General features: G+C 43.1%; 1 long non-coding RNA gene across 1 annotated transcript; it reads left to right on the forward strand.

Annotated features, from left to right (window-relative positions):
• The first annotated feature begins 5,370 nt into the window (after positions 1 to 5,370).
• Positions 5,371 to 10,650, forward strand: LOC144608030 (uncharacterized). The gene is made up of 3 exons (XR_013549164.1): positions 5,371 to 5,649; positions 7,523 to 7,582; positions 8,771 to 10,650. It is a non-coding gene; the product is annotated as an uncharacterized LOC144608030 (long non-coding RNA).
• Positions 10,651 to 10,949: the final 299 nt, after the last annotated feature.

Below are 10,949 nucleotides of genomic sequence, written 5' to 3' on the forward strand. Positions count from 1 at the left end.
CCATTTTTACTGAACATTCCTCTCTTTCATTACCAAGAGGAAAATTTAAATAGTTTAAAGGATGGCGAGCCAAATTAATGTGTGCAGCTTTGCTTGAAATGTGCCTTGCTTTATAGTCACTATCACTTAGGCTGATCATTGAGCGATGCAGACTTGCAGATGTTTGGGATGATTTAAAAACAGAGTGTTGTGCGTTGGATTGCCCATTTATCAATGATTGGCTGACGTTATTTGGAGAATCAAAACTCAGTGAATCATAATGCTTCTCAAAGATTTGCGAGAGATTTGTACCACAAACATCCTGACTGCTTAAACTTGTTGGAGGCAAATTCTCATCCCCATGAAAGTATTTTTTCTGCTTCCTGTGGGTTTCTTTCTTAATCTCAGCAGATCCCTTACTCAGATTAATGTTTATATTTCTCTCAGAATCCTGTGAATATGATCCCCACTCTCTTGGTAAAACTTTGGATTCCACGAGCGACGAGTTGTTTGTATCTCTGTCCCTCATGGAGTTTCCAAAGTTAGGCTTCTGTCTGAAGAGTTCTACATTGGATTGCTGTTCACAGTGTGAAACTGTTGCTGGTAGTGGAGACACTACTAGCTGCCCATAGCTCGGAGAAGCAAAGGTCAAGTTGGTTTGTACCAATCGCTGGTTGCACATGTCCTTGTTGAAGGCCACAATTTTTGCATTGTGCCTTGTATTGCTCTCTAACCAGGCTTGCGTTTTATTCTGTTTAAACTTGTCAGGACAAACCAAGCTTGGATGTGGGCGATAATATAATCCATCATTCTCTGTACAAACTTTCATCTTCAGATTCTCCTGAATTTTTTTGTCTAGAAAACACCAAAAGGTTTGAAAATGTTGAATCACAAGGCAGAGAAAGAACAACTGAAAGTGTTGAGTATGAAAGCCCTTTATTTTAAGCATGATAAAATAAAAGGACAATCATCAAATACTGAGCATGTGGATAAAGGAAGATGCTTAATGTGCTTTTTGTTTAGAGACACAAGAAACTGCAGATGCTGAAATCTTGAGCAAAACATTAAGTTCTGGAGGAACTCAGCTGGTCTGGCAGCATCTGTGGAGGGAATGAACAGATGTTTCAGGTTGGGACCCTTCTTGAGTCTTGGGACCCCAACTTGTAATGTTGCCTGTCCATTTTGTTTACATACTTTTCACTCAAATGGATTAGAAACAGGGCTCTATTCAAATTCAGAGAAGCAGTGGAGTAATCAGCAAGACACTGAAGAACTCATGTACATATTACTGGTGAATTTCTGGGAAAGAATTCTTCATAATTCAGTAATGTTTACAAAATTAATCAGATGTAGTTCATGAAAAATGTGCTCACTACAAACAAGGCAATGACTGAAGCTCTAATCCTAATTCTGGAGAGTGTCTTCATCAAGGTTCCCACTAATGTATACTCAAAATGTGAATTGTGCTGGAACACAAATTTTAATGATCAAGGAGATGCAAAGAACTGCAGATGGAATCTTGGGCAAAACACAAGTGTTCTGGAAGAACTCAACAGGTCAGGCAGCATCTGTGGGGGGAATGAATAAGCAATGTTTCAGGTTGGAACCCTTCATTCTTCACCTAATGCCTGTTCTTCATCTGGTGAATCTTGAAGCATAAATGTCCTCAAGAGTAACCAGGTCAGTCCAAGGTACGATATGATACAATAGAACTTTATTTATCCCAGGAGGGAAATTGATCTGACAAGTCATAAAACACAAAATACATGAAACATGAAATTAAAGTGACGAGTGGAAAGGATTGAGGATGTGCAAAGATTGTGCTGGGGAGGAGGGGAGTCAGTCTACCCCACGACAGAAGGGGGAGCAGCTGTACAGTTTTATAGCCACAGTGAAGAAGGGTCTCCTGTGGCGTTCTATACTGCATCTTGGTGGAACCAGTCTGTTGCTGAAGGTACTCCTCAGGTTGACCAGTGTGTCATGGAGGGGGTGAGCTGCATTGTCCAAGATGCTCCACAGTTTGAGGAGTATCCTCACCTCCAAGACCACCTCCCATGAATCCAACTCGGCCCCCAGGACAGAACCAGCCTTCTTGATGAGTTTGTTCATTCTATTGGCGTCCGCAGCCTTCGCCTTGCTATCCCAGCACACGACAGTGAAGAAGATGGCACTGGTTACCACTGATTGGTAGAACATGTGCAGCATCTTACTGCAGACTTTGAAAGAGCGGAGCCTTCTCAAAAATTACAGCCGGCTCTGTCCCCTCTTGTACAGGGCCTCAGCGTTCCTGGACCAGTCCAGTTTACTGTCCAGGAGCACTCCAAGGTACGTATCCCCTTCTGCTGGAGAGATTGGGTCACCATCTTTGATGTGTCACACAGTGCAAGATCTTACTGGAATATATCAGATCCATCTGAAAAAAGTCTGCGTCATGTCCAGCACCACTCTTTTCCATAGTGTATCAATATATTGCAGCAGTCTCATCATTCTGTCAACTGGGTGCAGTGGACCAACACCATAGTTGGGCTGAAACAACTCCAGAACATCTTTTCAGGACGTTTGATGAACAGATCGATGTGGCATTTTCTCACCAACTCTCCGACAGATTGCTTGTCCTTCTCGGATCCATCTTATTTTCCTGAATCAGCAAGGGCTCATCACTTGGTGGTCTTCCTTTCTGGCCACACCTGTCCGTCTCCTTGGACGATAGTGGTCTGGTTTTGGACCCTTGCTTGACAATCCTGGACACAGAAGCTTTGCTCACCCCTACCGACTTTGCGATCTCTCGCTGCGACTTTGAGTAATGTTCAGACAAGGTTATGGTCTTTGTACGCCTCCATGGAGTGCTGTCTATTTTGTGAATTGTTTATATCCATTTTGGGAATTGCTTCATGGTAGATGATGATAATGGGTAAAATGATGATAAATCACTAGAAATGAATATCGGAAGAATGAAAAACTACCAGAACGTCTTTAGAGAGATTCATAGGATTTTCAGAAAAATATAAGAACAAATGGTGGACAGAGAATTTCATTATATAAAATATAGCAAAATCAGCCTGCGATTCAATTAATTTACACAAGAATGTAATGACCCAAAATGGCAGATGTTCCGAAAATAATCTAAAAATAATCATATTGTAGCACTTCCTATTTTGTGAGAACATATTAGCACATAATTATTTACATGGTTTTTAATGAAACATGAGTACGCATTAATTTCATGAACCGGCTTGAGGACCTGAGCTATAGGAAGAGTTTGGGCAGGCTAGAACTGGAAATTGAGGGGCAATCATATTGAGGTGTATAAAATAATAAGAAGAATAGATGGTCTTTTTCCCTGGGTGAGGGAATCAAGAACTAGGGAGGCATAGATTTAAGGTGAGAAGCAAAAGATTTAATAAGAACCTTTGGACCAACACAAAGGATGGTGCGTATACTTGAAGCAAGTAAAATAACAATATTTAAAAGACATTTGTAGTTACATAGATAGAAAAGGTTTAGAGGGATATGGGTCAAGAGTGGGTAAATCGGACCAGCTTGGATGGGGCATCTTGGTTGGCATGAACAAATTGGAACGATTGGCCTGTTTGCGGGCTGCATAACTCTATGGCTCTAAATGTCATCCCACTCCTCAGCAACTGTGAGTTTCATTTATTTACTTCCTCAGATTCCAATAGAGTTTGAAGGCACTGGGAAATTAAAAAACTTGATGAAGAAATGCCATCAGCACTGGGGTCCCAATACGCAATCAGAGATTTCTTACTCTAGGTTAAACAGCTTTACATGTTTTGCAATTTGCTATTTTAAAAAAACAGTAACATTGAGGAACAATGTTCTGTTCATGAATTAATAAGGTCTTGTTCCTCCAACTAACTGTGCATTGTGTCTCCACAGTGCATGTCACAAACATTTTCAAACTGGGCTTCACATTCTTCTCACTGCAAATAATCAAATTACAGTAGACAAATGGGGTGGGGGAATCACAATTGGTTAAAAAGAATCTAAGAAATCCACACAAAGTAGATCATTGGAAAATCCCTATCATGCCTAATAATTTAGGCTACAATATATTGTAGAACAGTTACGTACAGTACATTGTGGCTCAGGTGTTTCTTCACCACCATTGGCTGGAGATCGTTTTGTTTGAAAGAAACACAAATAATTTTGTTGCAATGGAACATAAAAAAAGTCTTGAGTTGCTCTTACTGAACAGCACAACACCTTTCCCAATTATTATTTGCCTTCAACTAAGTTTTAAGTGGATGACACAGACATTCAGTGAATTGGGACAAAGGTTCATGCACTCTGTTTAAGCACAAGACAATGTTTGGCTTGTCCCTCATTAACGACCTAGTAACCACAGCTTAGTTTATCTACCGATCAGACAAATGTTAGTAAATATATTAATCACATTAAGCACACAGTGCATCTCAATTTTTTTCTTCAACCATTCACCCTTCCAATCATGTTCCCCATCTCAAAATAAGGAACTGCTCAGTCATTTAACTGTCCCCATGTAGCTCAAGAGGGGGCTGAGTGTCAGACATTACTCATCGCTTGCTTTCAGATACCCTCCTCCTGCCTCCACCTATCATCCCCTGCCATCTTAATTCATAACCATATTTAATTTCCTTTCAATATCCTCCAAATCCAATCCACCAATCCCAATCCTTTACTCCAAGATTCATCTCAATTCCTTCCTCTAAATCAGACTACTCCCAATCCTTCCTCCAAAACCAATCCCAATCTCTCCCCAGAACCAATCCCAATCTATTCTCTAATCCCAATCTCTTCCAATCTATTCTCCAATATCTTCCCCAAAACCAACCCCTTCCCCAAAACCAACCCCTTCCCCAAAACTAATCGTAATCTCTTCTCCAATCTCAATCCCTTCCCGAAAACCAATCTCTTCTCCAAAACCAATCGCAATACCTTCCCCAAAACCAATCCCTTCTCCAAAACTAATCGTAATCTCTTCTCCAAAACCAATCTCTTCTCCAAAACCAATCGCAATATCTTCCCCAAAACCAATCCCTTCTCCAAAACTAATCGTAATCTTTTCTCCAAAACCAATCTCTTCCCGAAAACCAATCTCTTCTCCAAAACCAATCGCAATATCTTCCCCAAAACCAATCTCTTCTCCAAAACGAATCGTAATCTCTTCTCCTAAACCAATCTTTTCTCCAAAACCAAGCGCAATATCTTCCCCAAAACCAACCCCTTCTCCAAAACCAATCCCAATCTCTTCTCCGATCCCAATCTATCCCCCAAAACCAATCCAAATCCCTTCTCCAAAACCTATTTCAAGCCCTTCCTCTCGGACCCCGCTTCGACCTTAAGTTCAGCAGCCGTTGGTCTGGCCACGTGAGTCTCGCTGGGTCGCGCGCGGGCGCGCGGGAGGCGGGTGGGTAGGCGGGCTTTTCCGCAGATCCCCTCAGAAGCCGGGAGGCGGGAAGTTGGTCGGCTGTCCGGCGTCTGAAGAAGGGTCCCGGCCAGAAACGTCAACTGTCCATTTCCCCCGGGCTGACCCGCCGAGTTACTCCTCCAGCACTGTCTTTGCATCTAACCATGAGATGTCTCACCGGTCGGTGGCTCGACAGAAGAATTGCTTGGTTCAACCGAAGGATCGACAATTTCAACAGCTTTGGGAGACGGGAGTGGAATTCGGTAATGTAGTCATTTAATCATTGTGTCTTCTGCTCATATTGTCGTGTTCACTGGGTAATGCCAGAACAATAAAACAGCTTGAAATTCATGATGCATGATACTGCATTGAACGATATAAATACAATTTATTCTGTTATGAGTAACAAGAAATGGCTCTTAAAAGCTGGAAGTTAAAACAGTTGATATGGGATGTCTCAGATTTGTCACAGGCCCAGTGGTTTTGACATATCTGCTCCAATAAACAGCTTTAGTTGATTGACCCATAAGCTGTAGTGGAGAAATGTCATCAAGGAGAGAGCAGATAGATTCAAATCACTGTCCCCTCACAACCTCAAGCCATGGTGTAAGTGATCAGGGAGGGAATTGATGCAGAACTGGACATCAAACAAGTAACCAAATTATCTCAATTGTGTCCTTGTGGCCTTTTCTCCCAATCATGTTAATCTTATTATAATGATAGATTATAATACAAACTGTCTTCAGTCAGTACAGTACAGGATGGGAAAGTTCTAATTAAATTATTGAGGCCACACTGGTTTACATCTCCAAAGTGAATATCCTTTATTGCTCTCCAGCCTGTGAGACCCCCCTCTCTTACAACTCTCAAAGGGCTGACAAAGAATAGGCACAAACTTGGTAGCATTTTTGATGATGAAATTAGCTTTACACCACACACAGTGGATTAATAGAGTCATCTGAATGGCATCTACCAGTTCAGCCATCAAAGTTGATCTACTACTGAAAATCTTTGTTGTCTGTCGACTTAGTATCTCTGTACACTTATTTCTGAAATACCTTACAGTTCATTCATAACTCGGGACATTGCCTCAAATTTTAAAAAGTTCTCATCTTTGGTAATGAATATCTGCATCGCCATAACCCTCCTTAACACTAACCTTTTGCAGTCTTAGAATTGGAATTATTTTATTCTAGCCTCACAAACAACTCCAGTTTTAATCACTTTAATAACTCACAAGCTGCGAGTCCAATTACATAGATTAGCACTATTGCGTGCTCTGAACGGCAATTGAGTTACCAACTGTAAGGCAATCCCTGGTGGCAGGGGAATCCCCAACCTCGCAGAAGATCGCACTTACATCCGGAATCATGGAATCATCTTTGATCAAACCCTCTCCTTCGACAAACACATCAAACACATCACAAAGACAGCCTTCTTCCACCTCAAAAACATTGCCCGTCTCCGTCCATCCCTCTCCTTCACAGCTGCAGAAACCCTCATCCACGCCTTCATCACCTCCCGTCTGGACTACTGCAACAGCCTCCTCTATGGCTCACCCTCAAAAATCATCAGTAAACTTCAATACATTCAAAACTCCGCTGCCCGTCTACTCACCCACTCCCCGATCCGTGACCATATCACCCCCGTCCTTTACAAACTCCACTGGCTCCCCATCCCCCAGAGAATCCAATACAAAATCCTCCTCATGACCTACAAAGCCCTCCATAACCTGGCCCCATCCTACCTGACTGACCTCCTCCACAGGCACACTCCCACCTGCACCCTCCGCTCTGCTGCTGCCAATCTCCTGTCCCCCCCCCATCCGGACCAAACTCAGATCCTGGGGGGACAGGGCTTTCTCCATCGCTGCTCCCACCCTATGGAACTCACTACCCCAAACCGTCAGAGACTCCTCCTCACTCACCACATTCAAAACATCACTGAAGTCTCACCTCTTCAGCACTGCCTTCAACCACTGAAGGTCACCTCACCTTCTGTCTCCTTTCTCTGTTCGTTTACTTATTTATCTATTTATTCACTTCTCTATGTTCTAGAAATCCCTGTAAAGCGTCTTTGAGTGTTTGAAAAGCGCTATATAAATGTAATGCATTATTATTATTATTATTATTACAGTGAATACAATGCCAGAAACACCGTGGAGACCACTGTTGTGCACGGAAACATGACCTGCAAGTAAGGATGAAGTGAAAGGGACCACTGCTCCTTCCTCTCCCTACCATCCTACATGTCAATGCACTGTTCCAAGAAAATAAGGTTGAGAATTTAAGGCCCAGGCTGCTTTATCAAAGAGAGATGAGGGAATGCTGGGTGCTCTGTTTCACAGAGACATGGCTCACCCTCAGCTTCCCAGACTCAGCACTCCAGCCAGAAGGTGTCTCATGGTTAATAAGCACCAGACATCGTACCCCAACGCATTTCATATCACAGCTGGGCACCAACAAGGCCAGTAACTGGGTGAAACACTCTGCTATTCAACCGCTGCTATTCCACCATCAAAGATTCCTACCGCTCCATCCCTTGCCATTACTTTGGTAAATCCAATCACCTGGCTGTGTTCTCCTTCTTCCTGCGTATAGGCAGCAACTGAAGTACACAGCTTCAGCAGTGAGGATTGCATAGAGCTGGTCAAGGGAAGCAGAGTAGCGATTCCAGGATTTTTTGGAGTCATTGGACTAGGCGATGTTCAAGGACTTTAACGGACCTGAACGAATTTGCCACAGTCATTACCGACTTTATAAGGAAATGTGTGGAGGAGTGTATTCCCACCAAAACCATCCAAGTCTTCCCCATCCCGAAGCATTTGATAGTCATAGTCATACAGCGTGGAAACAGGCCCTTCGGCCCAACTTTCCAACACCGACCAGCATGTCATCATAAGGTCTTAAGTGATACAGCAGAATTAGGCTTTTCGGCCCATCAAGTCTACTCAGCCATTGAATTATGACTGATCTATCTCCCTCCTAACAGTTCCGACTCCATCTTTAAATTCGCCAACAGTACTTGTTGGACAAATTATGGGGAATGAAAAGTCAGAGTGTAGGAGGAAGATTGACCATTTGATTGAAATCGATCATTTGATTGAATGGTGTTTGAACAACAACCTTGCTCTCAATGTCATTAAGGTCAATGAGCTGTTAGAGTTTAGAACAGGAAGGACGAAGATACACAAACTTGTCTCTATTGATGAGTCAGTGGAGGAGGAGTCAATAAGTTCATGTTCCTGAGTGTGCATACCTCTGAAGATCTGTCCAAGACCCAATACATTGATGCAATCACAAAGAAAGGCCATCAACGCCTCTACTTCTTTGGAAGATTGAGGAGATTTGGTATGTTGACAAATTCTCCCTTGAACTTCTACAGGTGTACGGAGGAGAGCGTATTGACTGGTTGCATCACAGCCTGGTTCAGCAACTGGAACGCCCAGGGACACGTGTTTACAAAAAGTAGTGGACACTGCCCACTGACATCCCCACCATCAAAGGGATCTAAAGGTGGCGCTGCCTCATCAAGGTTGCCAGCATCATCAAGAACCCATACCACCCTGGACAAAACCTAATTTCATTCCTGCCAACAGGGTGGTATAGTTGTCTGAAAACTGTAATCTCCATCGGCACAATGGGATAACGGTAGAGCTACTGCCTTACAGCACCGGAGACCTAGGTTTGTTCCTGCCTATGGTACTTATATGTACAGGGTTTGTATGTTTCTCCGTGACCTGCATGGGTTTTCTCCAATATTTTTCCTTTTCCTCCCACACTCCAAAGATGTACAGGTTTGTAGATGAATTGCCTTGGTATAAATGTAAAATTGTCCCTAGTATGTGTAGGATAGTGTTAGTGTGCGGGGATTGTTGGTCAGTGAGGACTCGATGGGCTGGAGGGCCGGTTTCCGTGCTGTATCTCTAAACTTTAAAAAACCCTCCAAGTTCAGGAACAGTTTCTTCCCAACCGCTAACAGGCAGTTTACCACTACAAACAGCAGCTAAACTTTGAACTATGAACTGTTCTAGTTGCAACTGGGGACTTTGGGCTTTTGTTTTGTTCTGCACTAATATTAGATTTTTAAATTAAACCTTTTTTGTGTTATGTTATCTATTGAGTACTGTGTTCAGACTTTTTATGCTGCTGTAGGAAAGAATTTAATTGTTCCATTGTGGTACATTTGGCAATTAAACATTCTTGACTTTTCTGAATGATGGCTGAATCCGCAATTTGCTGGGCACCAAAGATTTAAAATTGCCCATCTAAACATCCCCTTCTTCCTTTAAAAAGTTAATTATCACTTACCTCTTTGAGCAAGCTTTTGTTCATCTGTCCTGTGGCTCAGCATTAATAGACAATAGGTGCAGGAGGAGGCCATTCGGCCCTTCGAGCCAGCACCGCCATTCAATGTGATCATGGCTGATCATTCTCAATCAGTACCCCGTTCCTGCCTTCTCCCCATAGCCCCTGACTCCGCAATCCTTAAGAGCTCTATCTAGCTCTCTCTTGAATGCATTCAGAGAATTGGCCTCCACTGCCTTCCGAGGCAGAGAATTCCACAGATTCACAACTCTCTGACTGAAAACGTTTTTCCTCATCTCAGTTCTAAATGGCCTACCCCTTATTCTTAAACTGTGGCCTCTTGTTCTGGACTCCCCCAACATTGGGAACATGTTTCCTGCCTCTAACGTGTCCAACCCCTTAATAATCTTATACGTTTCGATAAGATCTCCTCTCATCCTTCTAAATTCCAGTGTATACAAGCCTAGTCGCTCCAGTCTTTCATCATATGACAGTCCCGCCATTCCGGGAATTAACCTAGTAAACCTACGCTGCACGCCCTCAATAGCAAGAATTTGGAGACCAAAACTGCACACAGTACTCCAGGTGCGGTCTCACTAGGGCCCTGTACAACTGCAGAAGGACCTCTTTGCTCCTATACTCAGCTCCTCTTGTTATGAAGGCCAACATTCCATTGGCTTTCTTCACTGCCTGCTGTACCTGCATGCTTCCTTTGAATCAGTCTGAAGAAGGGTCTCGACCCGAAACGTCACCCATTCCTTCTCTCCTGAGATGCTGCCTGACCTGCTGAGTTACTACAGCATTTTGTGAATAAATACCTTCGATTTGTACCAGCATCTGCAGTTATTTTCTTATGCTTCCTTTCAGTGACTGATGCACTAGGACACCCAGATCTCGTTGTACGTCCCCTTTTCCTAACTTGACACCATTCAGGTAATACTCTGCCTTCCTATTCTTATCACCAAAGTGGATAACCTCATACTTATCCACATTAAACTGCATCTGCCATGCATCCGCCCACTCACACAACCTGTCCAAGTCACCCTGCAACCTCATAGCATCTTCCTCACAGTTCACACTACCACCCAGCTTTGTATCATCTGCAAATTTGCTAATGGTACTTTTAATCCCTTCATCCAAGTCATTAATGTATATTGTAAATAACTGCGGTCCCAGCACCGAGCCTTGCGGTACCCCACTAGTTACTGCCTGCCATTCTGAAAGGGACCCATTTATCCCCACTCTTTGCTTTCTGT

The sequence above is a fragment of the Rhinoraja longicauda genome, chromosome 30 (assembly GCF_053455715.1).
Source record: "Rhinoraja longicauda isolate Sanriku21f chromosome 30, sRhiLon1.1, whole genome shotgun sequence".
Classification (NCBI taxonomy): domain Eukaryota; kingdom Metazoa; phylum Chordata; class Chondrichthyes; order Rajiformes; family Arhynchobatidae; genus Rhinoraja; species Rhinoraja longicauda.